The sequence below is a fragment of the Canis aureus genome, chromosome 13 (genome assembly GCF_053574225.1).
Source record: "Canis aureus isolate CA01 chromosome 13, VMU_Caureus_v.1.0, whole genome shotgun sequence".
Classification (NCBI taxonomy): domain Eukaryota; kingdom Metazoa; phylum Chordata; class Mammalia; order Carnivora; family Canidae; genus Canis; species Canis aureus.
In genome coordinates this window covers 56347208-56365043 of record NC_135623.1, presented here as the reverse complement: position 1 = coordinate 56365043, position 17836 = coordinate 56347208, and the positions used below count along the sequence as shown (strand labels likewise).

Below are 17836 nucleotides of genomic sequence, written 5' to 3'. Positions count from 1 at the left end.
GGTATTTGAGAGTGTCATAAGACCTGCCCAAGACTAAATCCTTAGAGATACACTTATCAATCCCTAATAAATGGGGGAGTTTACAGAGTAAAATTAAAGTGGTTGACTGGCCAAGGCAGTTGGAAATGTGGCCCATGCCTTAGTGAAGAGAACAATATGATCTCTTTATGGCCCTTCTCCTAAGTTTTTTACTCCTATAGGGGAGAAAAAACCTTTTTCCTTTATCCATCTTATATTTGTTGGCTGGAGCCCTGTGAATTAGACCGAAAAAAGAAACAGATTAAGGAGAGAAAAATAAGCAGAAGTTTATTAATGCGCACTGCACATATACATGGGAGTACTCAGTGACAAGCAACTCAGTGGGGTGGTTAGAACTTGGACTTATAACAACAAATTTTGTAGAGAAGTGACAAGACAAAGAAAAGGGCTTTAGGCTTCTAGGGATGGGTAGCAAACTTGGGAAGGTAAATATATGAAAAAACTAACAGAAGATAAAAGTTGTTTTGGCAAGGTTTGTTGTATAGATTCCTTCGGTGCCTGCCATCTCTGGATTTAGGATTTATAAGAGTCTAGAATTGTCTCCAGTGATTCAGAATTATCTTAACCTTCCTGGCAGAGAGGGAGAGGGCAGAGAGGTTTTCTGTGTGTCTGCTTTTTTTTTTTTTTTTTTTTTAATGCCTTCGGCTCAAAATAATCCTTATGCCAGAGTGGCGTATTCTGGGACGGCATACTCTGAACTCCTAAACCCCTCTCAAAGCTGTTTGATGGGCTGGAAAGTCCTCTGTGAACTCCCCACCAAGTTACTCTTGCTATATCACCACCCAGCTGATTTCTTCTTGGCACTTGTCACTGAGTAACTTGTAATTACTTAGTATATTAGAAGTGATATTTTGAAAATTATTTAATTAGCTTTTCCTGTTTGCTTTTGTACTAGCAGACCCAAGGTGTCCATCTGCCATGGGGGAGATTAGAATTATAGGGTAGTATTCACTTCTAACATGCAAAGTAGGATTATGCAGTAAAACAATAGCTTTACCAGCCAGCCATTTGTACTGAAAGGATTTTCCAAAGTCCTCTAATATCCACTTTATTAAGAGCCAGTTGGTCGTGGAGTTCTCCTTTTGTGGTGAGAAGCTATCCCTTTTACCCTTTGACAGGAAAGCTGGTGAGGCCTTTTGCTTCATAGGGGTAGGATATAAGTCAGAGAATAGATAAAGAGAGAAAATGAGAGCGTCAGCAGACCAGCTTTAAACCAGAGAGAGGTAGTTATTGTAGATAAATAAGGATAATAAGGGTAACACCAAGGACAAATATGAGCTCTTGCTGTCATCTTCTCTTTGGGATTCTGGGCAAGACGACTCAACACAGCACTGAGCTCCTGTGAATTAACCCTGCAGTGTTATTTGGCCCAGAAGCATTTTGGTTAGTCCCGTGCAGCCTTTCTGTGGATACATGTGCCGTTTCTGTCGGGTTTATTGAAATATTGAAAGTAGTTTTACAAAGTGAAGCCATAGTGTCTGTACCTACTCCTGTCAATATTTTGCAGGACAATGAATTCTAGACTCCCAAGCTGGAGTCAGGGGCCCATTTTTTTTTTTCTTATCAAGTACCAACATTTCCCCAATTCCCAACCCAGAAACTATGAGTCTGTAAGTTTGCTTACTTATTAATCAGTCATTATTTATTGAGTGTTACAATGTATCAGAAGCTAGGATAGATAGAGCTGACACAGAACTTCTTCAAAGAGTTCACAATGAAGTAGGAAAAGGTGGTCATGTGAACAAAAATTATAATATTGTTATAAGTGGAATGTGTCCTCCAGAAAGATAAGGCTCAATTCTTAACCACCCGTACCTCAGAATGAAAGCTTATTTGGAGATAAGGTCTTTGCGGATGTAATCAGGTGCAGGGTAACAGACTATGCCACCCCCAAAATATGACTACAGGAGTTCAAGACACGCCCCTCCAAATTATGCCACTTTGGTATATGGATTATTTTGAACCTCAAGCAGTTGAAAAACAGCAGATGCAGGGAAAGGCTTTCTCTGAGTTCCCTTTATCTGCCTAAAGACAAATTCTCCAAAAGAAACTCTGACTGTCCCAAGTCCCCTCCCTGGGAATTGCATGAACCAGGGAAAATTGATTCTCATCACAGAAGACACAAAAAGTGGACATCACACCCAGACAAACTTTGTCACAAACTCGTACCTTCCATCTATGCCTCTAAGGGCTCATTCATCTTTCCTGTAAAAATCCCTTATGCTCCCTAAAAGGCCAACAACATCAGTCTTCTCCTTTTTCTATGAAGATGGTATTTAATCCTGCATTCTAAGCCACCTCATGGAGTTACTCATTTTTCTCTAGATATGTCCCATGTAGACATGAGGTCTTATGATAATAAACTTCTATTTGTCTTTCTCTATGACTCTGTCTTTTATTAAGGGACCTCAGAATGGTGAGGGAAATTATTTTTCCTTTTTCCTTTCCTGCACAAGTTAAGATGTGGTCATCCTGGAGTAAGATGGGCCCCAATGCAATGGGACTAGTGTCCTTTTATAAAGAAGAGGCACAGAGGGACACCTGAGTGTCTCAGTGGTTGAGCTTCTGCCTTCAGCTCAGGGCGTGATCCCAGTCCAGGGATTGAGTCCCGTATCAGGCTCCCTGTGGGGATCCTGCTTCTCCCTCTGCCTGTGTCTCTGCCTCTCTCTCTCTTTGTGTCTCTCATGAATAAATAAATAAAATCTTTAAGGAGGAGGAGGAGGAGGAGGAGGAGAAGAAGAAGAAGAAGAAGAAGAAGAAGAAGAAGAAGAAGAAGAAGAAGAAGAAGAAGAAGAAGAAGGAAGAGGAGGAGGAGGAGGAGGAGGAGGAGGAGGAGGAGAACACACACACAGGAGAGGACACCATGTGAAGAAGTAAACAGAGATTGGAGTTTTGCTGCCACAAGCCAAGGAAAACCAAGGATTGCTGGCAACCACCGGAACCTACGAGATAGAAATGGAACTGATTCTCTCTCAGAACCTCCAGTGGGAATCAACTCTGCCAACACCTTGATTTGGGACTTCCAGCCTCCAGAACTACACAGGGATAAGTTTCTGTGGTTTGAAACCACCCAGTCTGCAGTGATTTTTGACATTAGCCCCGGGAAAGTATCACAAGTACCATGTGAGGAGGGCTTCGACAGGGCATTTACACAGTCTAGGGAAGCAGAGCTAACTCATGCAAAGAGTAGGATGTTCTGACTCACTGGAGTGGCATGAAAGTGGTTGGAAGTGGCAGTTGCATGAAGTTTCCAGCTCAGTCAGAACAATGCAGGAGACCTAGAAAAGAGACTCCTCCATATTCAGAAAGGGTTCCATAGCTCTGAAGAGAAACCAAGCATGTGGTAGACCAGAGTGGAATTCAGGTTTAGAGTATCTGGCAAGTTTTCCAATTATATGGGGAAAGGAAATGAGGAATCCATGACAAAGCTTGAAAACAGACCAGAACATGCCTAAGTACATGTGAGATCCTGTAGGGCCTTAGGTAAAGGAGCCCTAGGAAATGAGGCATCAGGGAACAATGTAAATTCATAATCTGTAGATGCAGTACAGCCAGCCACTGGTGCTCTGTGGAAAAAGGGGGATGAAATGTTGCTCAATCTGTTTCTCAATGAGATATTATCATCTTTATTATTATTACTTCCACCAAGTTGACACTTTATCTACCAAACTGATATTTCAAGAAAGGCTTTCTTGGTTGAAATGGATTCCTATCTTTTTCTATCAGACTCCAAAAATAAATCCATACCATAAAGACTACATATTTGGAATTCTAAGGGGTTTTCTAGGTAAAATCTACTCTGCCATCTTTTTAAACAAACGAGTTCGGTTGCACAAATACATTCATGCCAAACCATTTCTAAAAGAAATGCACTTTAAGCTCCATAGATCATGTCTGAGTTTTTATTCCAGTATTAGACGTCATTGTAAATCACAGAAAGAGCAGAGGTGAAAAGGCTTGGGCCATCAGTTCACATAGCAGGAAACGTTATTTTTTAAAAATTCCAATTTAATTGAAATTATTCACCCAGGTAAATATATTTACCTTGCAGGAAAATGTTTCAAGATACAGGTAGGAGGAAACACATACATTTTTCTCAGATTACTGAGAAGGATCTTCGGCAAGTCTTTAGGAAAAACACATATTGACCTTCTATTTTTCAAGAACTGATTATTCAGGTCTATCTTCTTTCTCCTACTATTGACTGATCAAAGTCAGGGAGAAATGATGGGTGAACCAGGAGCTCCCCAGGTCCTTTGCAGTCCTTCCTGTTAGTACGTTGGCATTTTAAGCTTTACCTCGATTACAGAGTATTTCCTTCAGAAGGAGTTATTTTATGTGTCATAGCCTAAAACCTCGGCACCCAGGAAGCAACATTCTTATGCTCCTATGGGTAAGGTCAGCTCTACAAATCCAGAAATAAAGCAAGATTAGAAAGAAAAGCAAAACAGAAAATTTACATGCAATTAACGACCTGAAGTCCAAATGGCTGGCTTTGATTAACATGTACCCTTTTCCTAATGCTAATCCGCTTGTGCATTTATTGGATTTCAAAACTGCAGCCTATGCCCTCCAGCCCCAGCAAACAAAGACATAATTTAAAATACCAAGACACAAATGTGCTATCTATTACTGTGTAAAAGAGCCATTATTACAGTGACTTATTTTTTTTCCTTCAGGAAACTAGCTCTTTTCAAGTTATTTACCATGTTGTCAATTATCACCATCATTAATAATGATAATGATAATCACTGAGAACCAGCAATGTGTTGGGGGATAAATAGAGCCCAGAGCCAGGCCTGGTCCCAACCTAGTGAAACAATGGGGATTTTGTTTCACCTCAGATTTCACAAAACGAGGATGGCAGATATCAGGAAAGTTTTTATCCATAATTTTCCCTTATCTTTTTAGTTCCAAAGCGTCCCTTTTGCAATTCCCTGTGCATACAGAGGGTGTGAATTCACAGTCGCCCTCTTATGCACGAACTGGCATGTGGGCACCCCAACCCTGACGAATCTCCAGGCTGGCACCGATTGCCAGATTTCCCCCAGCTGAGAGAGACCGCATGTTAGTACCACTGGATGTGCTATTAATGGAATCTGTTATCAAGTCACAAGACAAGATGCCAGTCTGGCACTACTCTGCAAACTGGAAGTGCATGGGGGAAAACACAGACACCCTGTCTGTCGATGAATAGCTAAGCTGTGAAACCAATTGACTGGGCACCTACCAGAAATTAGCTTGTCAAAAGTGATTGCACTGTATGAGATGGCATCACAAGTTCGTGTGTCTGATATTTGCATGCATGTGCTCCCTTTGTAAATGCACGTGTAATTAGATAAGGAAAGTAAATAATAACCAAAATTCTTGGGCAGTATCTTGCTTGGATTAATGTGTTCTGATTACATTCTGAATATAAATCTAAGTGAAATATTAGGGCAAGAATAGAAGTTGTGTAATAGCTCTTTTCTAAGGAGTCATGTCTTTGGAATAATTTATTCTTGCTTTTTTCATGTTTGCCTAGAACGAAATATGTAATTTATTTTCATCATGTTATAGAATCAACTTAATACAAACTTAAAAGTACACCCCTTCCCACAAATATCAATACTTCTTGTTCCAAGATTCTGAAACTTTATTTTTACATAAAACAGGAGAAATATTTAAACATGAGGATATAAATATATTTATATTTGTATATATAATATATAAATATATAAATATAAATACATATAAAACATGAGGAATATTTAATAAATATTTAATATTCCTCATTTAAACATGAAGAATATGGCTGGAAAAAAAAGTAGTAGGCCTTATTTTCCTTCTGCCCAGTCCTGTAGCTGTCTATAGAATAGAAATCAGAAAGAAAACCAAGCAATACTGGTAGAGGGATGAACTGGTGGCATGTATCCTGGTTGGTGACATTTCTGTTTCATGGTCCCACTTCCTTTTTATCCCACCTCTCGGCCACCTATGGATTACTAACTAATCAGAGGACAAGAAGAGGATCTCCACATGTGTGCGTGCACAAACACATAAAACTCTAAAATGCAGCACCTAGGTGGCTCAGTGGTTGAGCATCTGCCTTTGGCTCAGGGTGTGATCCCAGGGTCCTGGTATCGAGTCCCACATCGGGCTCCTTGCATGGAGCCTGCTTCTCCCTTCTGCTTGTGTCTCTGCCTCTCTCTCTCTCTCTCTCTCTCATATGAATAAATAAATAAAATCTTTAAAAAAAAAACCCTAAAATGTAAGATTTTCTGAAAGTAACATGTAGAGATCATTTAACAAAATGGAAGGTCAGGACTCATTCTTTTAGGCCTAATTTCTACCCAGTTCTCAAAACTTTTCATAGGCAGTGGAGAGAGACACAGAAACACTAGACACGTACAAATACTACATATGGATACAGAACACATGCGTACATGCTGAAGACCAATTTCCACTCTTGGAAAAACTCATATTACTCTGAGATCCAAGTACAGCCCTGGTTTTTGTATGATTATCTCAGAGAGAGTTATCTGGGTACATCAAAGGGTGAAATTTGGTCTAGGCTATATAAGTTTGCTTCCCTGTTATCACTTAGATGTGTAGAATAGTGTTTTCAAAATATATATATCATGTTTTAAAGAAAGAATTATTCTTATATACACTTACAACTTAAAAGTGCTATGAGTAAGGACTTAGTTGTCAACAGCTGCCAATTTTTTCTTCATGTGAAGTTACAGATCTGTATCCGGTTATTTCTGACAGAGATGTTTCCTTCCATTTTTTGAAGAGGAAGAAGGTGGAAGGAATACTGAGATTTTTATTTAAATGACCTGAGATTTGTGCCTTTAAACTTCCAATTACAGAGCACAGATTTGCTGCTGAACCTTCTGTAAACCTATCAGTTAAAAGCCTGTGTAGTTTTATGACACATCACCTTTAGCCTCTGATCAGCAAATTGCAGGCCAAGTTAAAACACTTAAGCAATGCTGCTGCTTCTCTCATTTTGGAAGACTAGATCATTGCAGCTTAGTAATTTAGATAAATCTTTGCAGCCTATATTCCCACCCTCTGTAGAGATCTGATGCACAGAGAAGGCATATGGGGCCAAATTACATATTATGTTTCCCTTATAAAAAAATACCAAAGAAATTTGCATTGATGGAATTTATGAGGGGTTTATTGCATTCACTGTCTGAAATTAGCTTGTTCATTTACTCATTTATGGGTTGTCTCCTCCTCCAAAATGTAAGCTCCATGAGATCACAGACTTCTGTCTTGAGCACTGCTATATCTCCAGATCATTGCTGAACAAATATTTGCTGAATGGATAGATTCATTTATTCATCCATTTCTCAAATATTACAGATGAGAAAAAGTAAGTCTCCCACCTTTGAGAGATTCAGTCTTTAGAGGAGACACAAACACTAAACCACTATAAGACAAGTATGTGAGCCTAGGGAAGGGCAGCAAACACTAGATATTAACTTTAGAAATATAAGCTACATATGATTTTTATGTTTCATTTATGTGCTATGATATGAATACAGATATATTATTATATTAGCCCTCACTGATTAGTTATTCATTCAACAGCTATTCATTGAGCAATCGGTCAATGCTGCCATCCTTACAGTTTGGAACCATACCAGAGCAAGAAGAGGGCAGTCCCAGGGCAAGAGGCAGCTTGGAGTCAAAAGCAAGCCAGGGTAAAGTCAGGGCCAGTGAGTGGCTTAAGGGGTTTCCAATAGTCAATCTAATCACTGATTGGGGTAGGCAACTAGTACTGAAATATTTGAAGTCAAGAGGCCAGAGTTCAATAAGTTCCATAAGTTCTCAGGTTTTAAATCAGATGGAAAGGCCCTGATATCTGAAGCTCTTCAGGGATGTCCATTAAGGAAGGCTGTTCAGAAAATAATTCATCCTTCTTCATATTTCTCAGTTAAGGTCTTTTACTTTTCAGGAAAAATCAGGACTTGGCCCAGAGCCCTGACATCAGAATGTCTCTGAGCTTAAGGACCTATGGGACCAAGGACGCGACTGGAAGTCCTTTAGATAATGAGCTGCCTGGTACCAAGACAAGTACTCTCTATTTATTTATTATGTGCAAATTTATTTTAGCACACAAATTAAATTACATCTGTGACTTTATTTGGACTCCAAATGATGACTCAATGCATGGCTGAAACAGTTGTTTTGTTGTTTAGTAGCTAATAACAATAATAGTAATATCTAATATTTATTGAATGGTGATTATATGCCAGGGTTCTAGACATTTTCCATTGACTAACCTATTCAATATTCATATCCACCTCATAAGGTGGTTACTATTACTATCTTATTTTAAAGATAAGGAAACAGGTTCAGAGAGGTTGAGTAATTTGCCCCAAATCACACAACTCATAGATGCCAAGATTAGACAAAACCCAGACAGCCTGGCTCCAGAACCAGCAAACCCCTAACAATGATAATTGCTACCATTTACTAAATGCCATATATGTTCCAGATGCTTTATATTTATTTTTATCTCAATATATATGTTTCATACAGCAACACTACAAGATAGACATTATCTTCCTATTTTGCAGACAAAGGCACCTATGAATGGTGCAAATAAGTTCTGAAATCAGGGTATGAACTCAGTCTGCCTACCTGTTTCTCTGTTTCAAAGGCTCTGCTCCATCCACTGTCCAGATTCCTCTGTGACTTTACCTAAGTCTTGCTTTTTCTATTCTTGCTTTATTTAGTTTTATCTAATCAAAAACAACAACAACAAATTCTAATTAACTATTCATTAGGAGGTTCTGTGTTCCTTTCTGAGAGCTATAATATTTTACATTAATATACCACTATATATCTTTCCAACAATGTTCATTTACATGCCCTCATTTGATCGTCACAGCAACCCTGAGCTTTAAAAGGTGGGCATTAATGTCTCTCATTTCTGAAATGAATAACCTTACGAGAGAGAGAGAGAGAGAGAGAGAATAACATGCCCAAGGGGCTTGCACCTGGTCCCGTTCTAATCTCATTCACTTGCCTTTGTTTCTACTTTGTGTAAACATCCTGAAGCTAAGTTTGATAGGTGGGAGAATCAGACCCACAAAAGGAAATCTAGCTCTCATCTCAAAGAGACCACATGGATTTTTACAACAGCTTTCCTACCCATGATAAAAATATCTGAAAAGCAATTGGAAGGTTCCAGTTAAATACAGAGGACTGGACACATGCATTTACCATTATTTCTTGAAATTATATAAAAATGACAGAAAATTCATTAAAAGAGAATAATAAACTCACAATAACAAAGATATTGACAGAGAAGATCAATCTAGGAGGCCCAACGTCTGAATAGTAGGAGCCCTGAGAAGAAAGAACAGAGGGGGATTACTAGAAAAATAATTCAAAAATTTTATCCATAACTGAAATATATAACTTCTCAGATTGATATCAATGGAAAGCCCAGCTGAACTGGCGAAAAAGACCCACATAAAGAGCCATTGTTATGAAATTTCAGAACACTACGAATAAAGAGAAGATCCAAAAAGCATCCAAAGAGAAAAAAAACAGGTGACATAAAAGGGCCGAGAAGCAGAATGGCATAGAATTTCTCAATGGTAACACTGAAAGTGAGAATGGAACAGTGCCTTAAAAAGTGTAGGTGAAAAAGAAAAAAAATCTGGGGGAAATTACTGCCAGCCTGGAATTTTAAGCCCACCCAAATTATCAATTAAGTATGAGGCTAGAACAAAGATGTTGTTAAATATGTATCTGTAGTATTTACTGCCAATGTGTCCTTCCTCAAGAAGCTAGCAGAAAATGTGCCTTGCAAAATAAGGAAATAAACCAAGAAAAAAGGGTGTGGGAATAAGGAAATAGAGATCCAACACATTCACAAGGTAAAGGGAATCCCCAGGGGATGATAATAAGATTATTCAGAAAGACAGTAGTGTATCAGGACCACAGAACAACCAGCCAGGTCAGAACAATAGGAAATGGGGAATTCCAGAAGCAAGTCTCTAAAACAAAGTTGAAACTGATAAACAAATATATGTTTGGCTGTATTGAGATGCAATTTACACTTAAAAGCTTACAAATAAGTTAGGGACATACAGAACTAAACAAAGGAAAAAATAATTCAGTTAAAATTCAAAATTTTAAAAGATATGTAACTATAATATACTACATAATACAGCTTTGAATCATATTAACATGGCCCCAACAATATAAACATTGAGTATAGAGTGAATAAATTATGACATAATTATGTTGGAAGAATGGATGAAGGGAAGTGGTAGTGGTGTAGATTTAAGTGTACAAGAAAGATAAACTTCTCATTTTCCATAGTAAAATAAATAGATAGTATTTTTTAATTAACTTATTGCAGAGAGAGAAAGTGTGTTCATGCAAAAGAGAGAGGTGGGGAGGGGCAAAAGGAGAGGGGGAGAGAAACTCCAGTGCAGGGGGGGGAGGTGACCCCCTGACTCCAAGATCATGGCCCAAGCAGAAACCAAGAGTCAGAAGCTAAACTAACTGTGCCACCCAGGCACCCCTAAATAGATAGTATTCAAAACAAGAAAATAATTAGCAGTATAATGTTGTTTTGTCTGACTGTGAAGGCAAATGCTAGGGGAAACATAAAATAGTTGAAAACAGTTGCCTCTAGGAAGTGGAAATCAGGATGAGAAGGAAGATGGCACAGAGAATATAGCTCTTCTTAGAAATTATGACAGAAATGTTGCCTACCATTCTCCCCTTTTCCTTGGTAATAGAATCCCAACTTTATTCAGGAAAGCAGTATGTCTAGATAAAATAATATGCTTTACAATCACTGTTGCAAGCTAAATGTAGCAATGTGACTTCATTCTGGCTAATGAAATGTAAGCATTCCTTTTATTCCCACTGCCTGCCCTACCCCACATCCCCCCCACATCCCACCAACTTTTTAAAAAATTTTCTGCTGCCTGGAATGCAGATGCGAAAGCCTGGAGCTTACGGTGACTGAGGACAGAGAACAGGAAGTTAGAAGGAGATTATGTTTCCAAAGTTATCAAACAAGCTGTGAAGCATCTAGCACCAAATAGCTTTTGGTATGAGAGAATAAACCTTATATATTTAAGACATTGTCATTTAGATTTCTGCTAAATGCAGCTAAAACTAATTCTAACTAACACATATACTTTAAATATCTAGCTTGTATATTAAACCATGTATTAATACCTTGGATAAAAATTAGAATTGAAAGAGGGAAAGGTCAGCAAATGCATAAAGAGGAGAATGGCCAGATCCCCATTTTGGAAAACTTCTTTAGGACCCTGATGTCTACCTGACAAATAATGGTGGGATTCATAGGCCTCATTGCCGAAGACGTGTCTGGAATGAAAAATACCCTGGGTGGAACTTATGGCAGAAGATATATTAGCAAAATATCTATCTATCTATCTATCTATCTATCTATCTATCTATCATCTACCTATATTAATGATTTGGAGATATATTAATAGGAACAATCCAAATAAAAATGTATAGAGAAAAAGAAGATTAAAAAAATAAAAAGACCTTCAGTAAGCTGTGGTATATCTTTGAGAACCCTAATATAATAAAGTTAGAGCCCCTGAAGGACAGAAGTGGAAAAAGAAATGAACCAAAAAAATATTTGAAATTGAAAATGGCTGAAAATTTTCCATATCTGGTAAGACCTATAAACCCACAGGTTTCAGAACAAATTTCAAGAACAAAAACCCATCAAATAAAATTTCTCAAAGCCAGGATAAAGAGAAAAAAACCTTAAAATCAGCCAGAGGAGGGGGAAAATACATTAGGTAGAGAGGAGCGATAAGGATAACAGCTGATTTCTTATCAGAAACCATGGAAGTGGGGGAAGCATTAAGAAAATATATTTAGGTAAAGGGATAGAAAACAACTGCAACCTAGAATTCTGAACCAAAAAGAAAAAAGAAAAAAAAGAAAGAAAAGAAAATCATTGCATAATGAAGGCAAAATAAAGGCTCTTTTGTTTACATACAAATACTGCAATAATTCATCAACAGCAGAGCTCAGTGGTAAAGGAAGTCCTTGAGGCAGAAGAAAAATGATAACAGATGCAAATACATATCTATACCAAGGAGCAAGGAGTGCTGGAACTGGTAGCTAATGGGTAAATATATAAAACATACTTTTTCCTGAAAACAAAACAAGTACGTACATTCTCATGACTTCTATTCAACCTTGTCCTCGAGGTTCTAATTGATGCAATAAAGCATGCATAAATAAATGAATAAATAAATAAATAAGCAAGCATCTGGATTTAAAAGGAAAAAGTGAAACTGATTTTATTTGCAGTTAACATGATTGTCCATGTAGAAAATCTGATGAAATCTCCAACAAAGCCAATTAACTACTAAGTGATTTCTAGTAAATTTGCAGAATGCAATATGTAAAAAAATCCATTGTTTCTATCTACTGGTGGCAATCAAAAATTTAAATTTAAAAACAATACCATTCATAATAACATCAAAAAAATAACCTACCTAAGGGTAAATCTGATAAAATTGTGCCATACATATATACTGAAAATCACAAATGTTGTTGAGAAAAATTAAAGAACTAAATAAATCAAACAAGACTTAATATTGTTAAGTGTCAACTCTCCCCAAGTTAACCTATAGCTTCAATGGAATCTCAATCAAAATCTCAGCAATGTTTTTTGTAGAAATTCACAAGGTGATTTCTAAGATTTACATGGAAATACAAAGGACTTAGAATAGGCAAAACAACTTTGGAAAGGAACAAGTTTTATAGTTGACACCCATTCCAAGTTTTATTATAAAGCTGTGATAATAAAGTGTTGTACTGGCATAAAGAGATATAATCAATAAAAAAAAGACTAGAGAATCGAGAAATAGATCCACATATATATAAACAACTGATTTTTTCACAATGGTGCAAAGGCAATTCAGTAGAGAAACTATAGTCTTTTCCACAAATGGTGCTCAAACAATTGAATATTCATTTAAAAAGACAAGAACTTTGATCCATACCTTGTACTGGACTCAAAAATTAACTCAAAATATACCACAGACCTAGATTTTGGTGTAAAACCAAAATCTATAAAACATCTAGAGGAAAACATGGGAAAATCTCTGTGATTGGTTCCCAGATTCATAATCTTGAAATTCTTCCTCCTAATGCAAAAAACCCTTTTGCACCTGTAGGGTGACATCTGGCTTTCATTACATTGCCCTGAAAGGGGAGAGTGCAATGTGAGGAATCCATGCAGTTAAAACGATGGCTTCTGACCCAGAAATGTCATGTTTGCTTTCAGGACTATGCATACAGACACACACACACACACACACACACACACACATGTACATATATATAAACTAAATATAATTATATTTCATGTTTGCTCTCAGGACTACGTATATTTATATACATGTACATATATATAAATTAAATATATATATTTACAACTTTTAAATCATACTATATACTCCACTTCTGGTAACTTCATCGCTTTCATGGTCCTAACCACCATTTATCTTCTTATGACTCCCAAATTTATATTTTCAGTGTTGACTTCGTTTTTCTGACTGGTATCTTCTACTAGCCCTGCATGCATCCATTTTAATGTCTCGCGGACATCGCAAATTCAATGTGTCACTAACTGTACTTGGTATCCCACCCCCCCAAGCTGCTTCTTCTCCCATGGAGCCATCATCTCTATACAGTCACCCATGCCAGAAACCTGGCAGTCACCAAACACATGTGACAGCACAGGAGTGGCAAGGTTCACATATAATTTCAATGTTTGTAGCCAGAATGGCTGAGAGAGTGCTTTTTATTAACAGAAAAGAGTCCAGAGAAGGAGTATTACATTCAGAGGGGAGAGCTGAGACCGTGGACGTGTTGGTTTCAAGGTGCTGCCAGGGCATCCAGGTGGAGATTTCCAGCAGTCTGTTGGAAATGCCACTGTACATGACAGATTGCTGATCTTGGTTGCAGAAATGAAGGCTCAAGAGCTTTCTGAAAAGTTTAAGCTGTGATCTGACAGGAATCATACTGTTTCTAAGAGTGAAAACATTCAGAAGCATTCGGCTATGGAGGACAGACTATAGGGAGAAAGAGAAATGGAAGCACGCTGAGAAGGGGAGCAGCATTCGGAGCATGTTCTCTAGCCAGTTCAAGGACAGGGAGCACCAGTCAATATTTTTGTGGTACTAAAGGAGAGAGTTCTCGAGTATGTGACTTATTTCTCCTTCTCAGCCTGACAAAAATCTCTTCCCTCTATCTCCTGAACCCTTTCTTACCCTATTTTTTTTTTTTCCAGTTTAGGAAGGCCTGCAGGGGAGAGGGCAGTGCAGAAGACAAGGGCTTGGTTGTAGGTTTCTCACTCCACTGCGTTAGGAAGGCAGACAGTAAGGAATAGGTGAGCAGGAAAAGTCTTAAGGCTCTGGCTGCCCTTTTTGATTTGTGCATTAATGCTGGAGTTGACAGCTTGCCTGAGAGAGGCTGAAGGGATGTGTGTTCTGCATGTCTGGAATTTATTCCTTTGGCTCTGTAAGATGTGACACTGCATAATGGGCATGAAGAAGTAATTTTGATCCTGTGACTATCTTGGCAAAGGTTCCAGAGAGACATATGGACATAATCTTCTGGACATTTGTGGAAGAGCCCTCCCTTAGGGGTTGTCTTTGTAGGCTTGCATTCACTTCCAGTCCTATGGCTTTCACCTTAGCTTTATTCTGTTTTCACTTAAGCGATAAAAAGCTAAATTGTATTCAATTGAAAGAACTAAAAATATTAATGTAGGAGCAAGTCATCATTATGACACATATCAATTTCTCACCTCTGAGGCAGTGCACAGAAGCAGGGCTCTGGATATTAACCCAGCCATGGTTGGGGGCTTGGGGAAAGGTCTGGATAGATCTTGGTAGATACTGTGAAATATGAGTTTTTATCATGCTGGGATCTAGCATCTCCACCTACAAATTTACGAAAGGCGACATAAACAGAAAAGTCTGCCTAAGAATGGCAACTTGCTTAACTATTATTCTGTAACAAGATTCTCTGTACTTAGGGCCTTACATTCTGGGATATTTAAAAAATTGCTTATTTCTTATTGGAACAGATTTCAATCTGAATACATTTCTGTTTTAAAATAGTTGGGATGGTACAATAAATCCAGCTCAGGGTCCCCTAAGTTTCTGTGTATATGTTTGTGAAGTAACTCTTTATTTGATTTAAGCTTCATCTACACCCTTCATTTAATATTATTGATCATTGTTTCTTTCCTTGAAGAGTCTAATACACTGATAGAAAAAATTCAGAGAAACCAAAGCCCAGACCCCAGTCCTTGGAAGATGACTGTGCCCCGCCCCTAAAAATACTCTTTAAAACTGGCTCCCAGAAGAATGTCCATGAAGATGTCTGTCAGGAGCCAATCTTTATTCATTTCCTAGTGTTTTGTGACTCCTCTTTGAAAAAGTTCTTTGGAATTGTGCTACTGGGAAAAAGGAAAAGGAGACTGAAATCGTGGAGGCAGACATTCCCTGGGGTATGAGGTCTTCTTTGCTTAGACCTAAGTGATTTTACCCTAAGGGAGCACTCAGAGTCACCCTGCTAAAAAATTGCCTTGGCTGATGGCCAGCCTTAAAGGAAAGATTTTTTAACTCAGTGGTCACTCTACTACCAAGGTCTAAACAAATGGCTTTTCTATGAACCTTGACTGAGAAAAATGAGTAATCAGGAGATTTTCTGTATTTCTTCTAATTACGGTTATAGATGAGGTCAGTCTGATAGAATCTGATTATAGACTCAGAGAATTATACGTCTTGAAAATGTTCAAGAGGTCACATGATCCAGCCTCTTGAGCCCTAAGTCTAGTAGATAGTAACTTGCAGGGGTACAGGGACAATATCAAGCCATCAGGACCTTAGATAATATTTGAATATGTACAAAATTCCCCTACACAAGTCTGAGATAGAAGAGAGGAATGTGTATTCAGCACATCAATGGCTTTCTTCTCATGTTTGGGAACAAGACCGCTGATAGATCCTTGGTTTTAACCCATTAGGACAAACTTCTCTTCTTAGTTCTGTAACAAACAAACCGATAAACCAGGAAAGGGCTCTTATTGAACTTATTTGGGTCAGATATTCCCTTTCCCCAGGATGAATAAACCACAGCTGTGTGTATAGAGCAGGCCCAGCTTCATGGGCATGCAACCCGTGTAGTGACACAGAGATCTGTACTTAGAAAGATCCCATGCTTGGCTTAATGCTCTGCTCTTTCCATCTAGAAATTCCTAATAATTTTTAAACAATGGATTCTACATTTTAATTTTGCGCTGGATGCCACAAATTATGCAGCCAGCTCTGGCATGGAGTTCTAGCTCAGTTTGGCAATTCCTAACATAGTCATATAAATGGTGTGGGTGGGAGAGGGGAAACAATTCCCAGGATTGGTGGGTAGATGGTGGCCAGTACAGCTGGCATAGCTCTGAGAACTGAAAGGACATGAAACATGTCAAAAAATCAGTCAAGTAGGATAGTCAAAAATCTCAGTCTAGTAAGACAGGTATGGAAACAACTCAGGTGTACATGAGTGAATAAAGAAAATGTGGTTTGTGTATATGTGTGCACACACACACTCACACAGACACACTGAAATATTATTCAACCATAAAAAAGAAAAAAATGAATGAAATTTCACCATCTGCAACAACATGGATGAAACTGGAGGGCATTATGCTAAGTGTAATAAGCCAGACAGAGAAATGCTGCATAGTATCATTTCTATTGGAATGTAAAAAAAAAAAAAAAAAAGTGAACTCATAGCCACAGAGAATAGAAAAGTGACCATCAGGAGCTAGGGGTGGGATGGGGAATTGGGAGAGGTTGGTAGAAGGGTGCAAACTTTGAGTTATAAGACGAATAAGATCTGAGGATCTAATACATAACATGGTGTATTGAATAACTGAGATTTGCTAAGAGTGTAGAACTTAAATGACCTCACCAAAAAAAAAGTAAATATGTGAGGTGATGTGTTAATTAACTAAACTGTGGAAATCCTGTCACAGTGTATGTGTATAGCAAACCCTCATGCTGTACACTTTAAATATCTCATAATTTTTTGTTTATTAAACCTTAGTAAAGCTGAAAATAATTTTAAAGAAACAAATACAGGCTGAATGTCCACCTTTGCTTTCAATGTCACAAAGACTAGCTTTTATAAAACTGTTAAGTTAGTGTATATGATTACAGGTGGAATTAAGAGTCCCCTGTACAACAAGGGGACGCACCATTCTAGCAGCAGTGACTTACTACTAGGGACTGTTAAAAATATTCTTTCTACCAGGATCCATAAAGAATAGGACAAAGTGAGCCCTGGAATGACCCCTGTAGGCTTGTAAGGACTCAATAAATACCTGGAGAATAAAGGGGAAAAGGAAGTTCAATAAAGAAGAAAAGAAAGGAAGGGAAGGAGGGAGGTAAGTTAGCCATGCTCAGTTTTTCCAGGTAGTCAGGTTGTCTAGGAAGGTTTTAGGGAAACCGTAAAAATTAAAGGGTAAGCCATCTAGAGCAATAAATTTTATGAAATGTTAATTGGGTTTACTCTCCGCACTTTCTTTCATTATTGTGTTTAACACCAAACACTAAAAAATTAATCAGGAAATTCCATCTGGCCAACAATTTTAATTTATGAAATTCCTTTTGCTTCAGAAGATTAAAAGCAATCCTTTGAGTAAGTTGAACATTCTAAGAGAGCCCCAAACAGCCCTGAACAAACACTCTAGAGTATCATT

At 38.0% G+C, this 17836-nt stretch overlaps 1 protein-coding gene across 3 annotated transcripts in view; it reads right to left on the bottom strand.

Moving 5' to 3' along the window:
* The window catches only part of LOC144282547 (uncharacterized), a 74439-nt gene that overhangs the window by 49014 nt on the left and 7589 nt on the right, over window positions 1–17836 (bottom strand). Inside the window, exon 2 of one of the 3 annotated variants that reach the window (XR_013351017.1) lies at window positions 9328–9390. The exons of the other annotated variants lie outside the window; for them this stretch is intronic. The gene's annotated coding sequence lies outside the window, so the exon portion shown is untranslated. The remainder of the gene's footprint in view (window positions 1–9327; window positions 9391–17836) is intronic. 3 annotated transcript variants of the gene reach the window in all.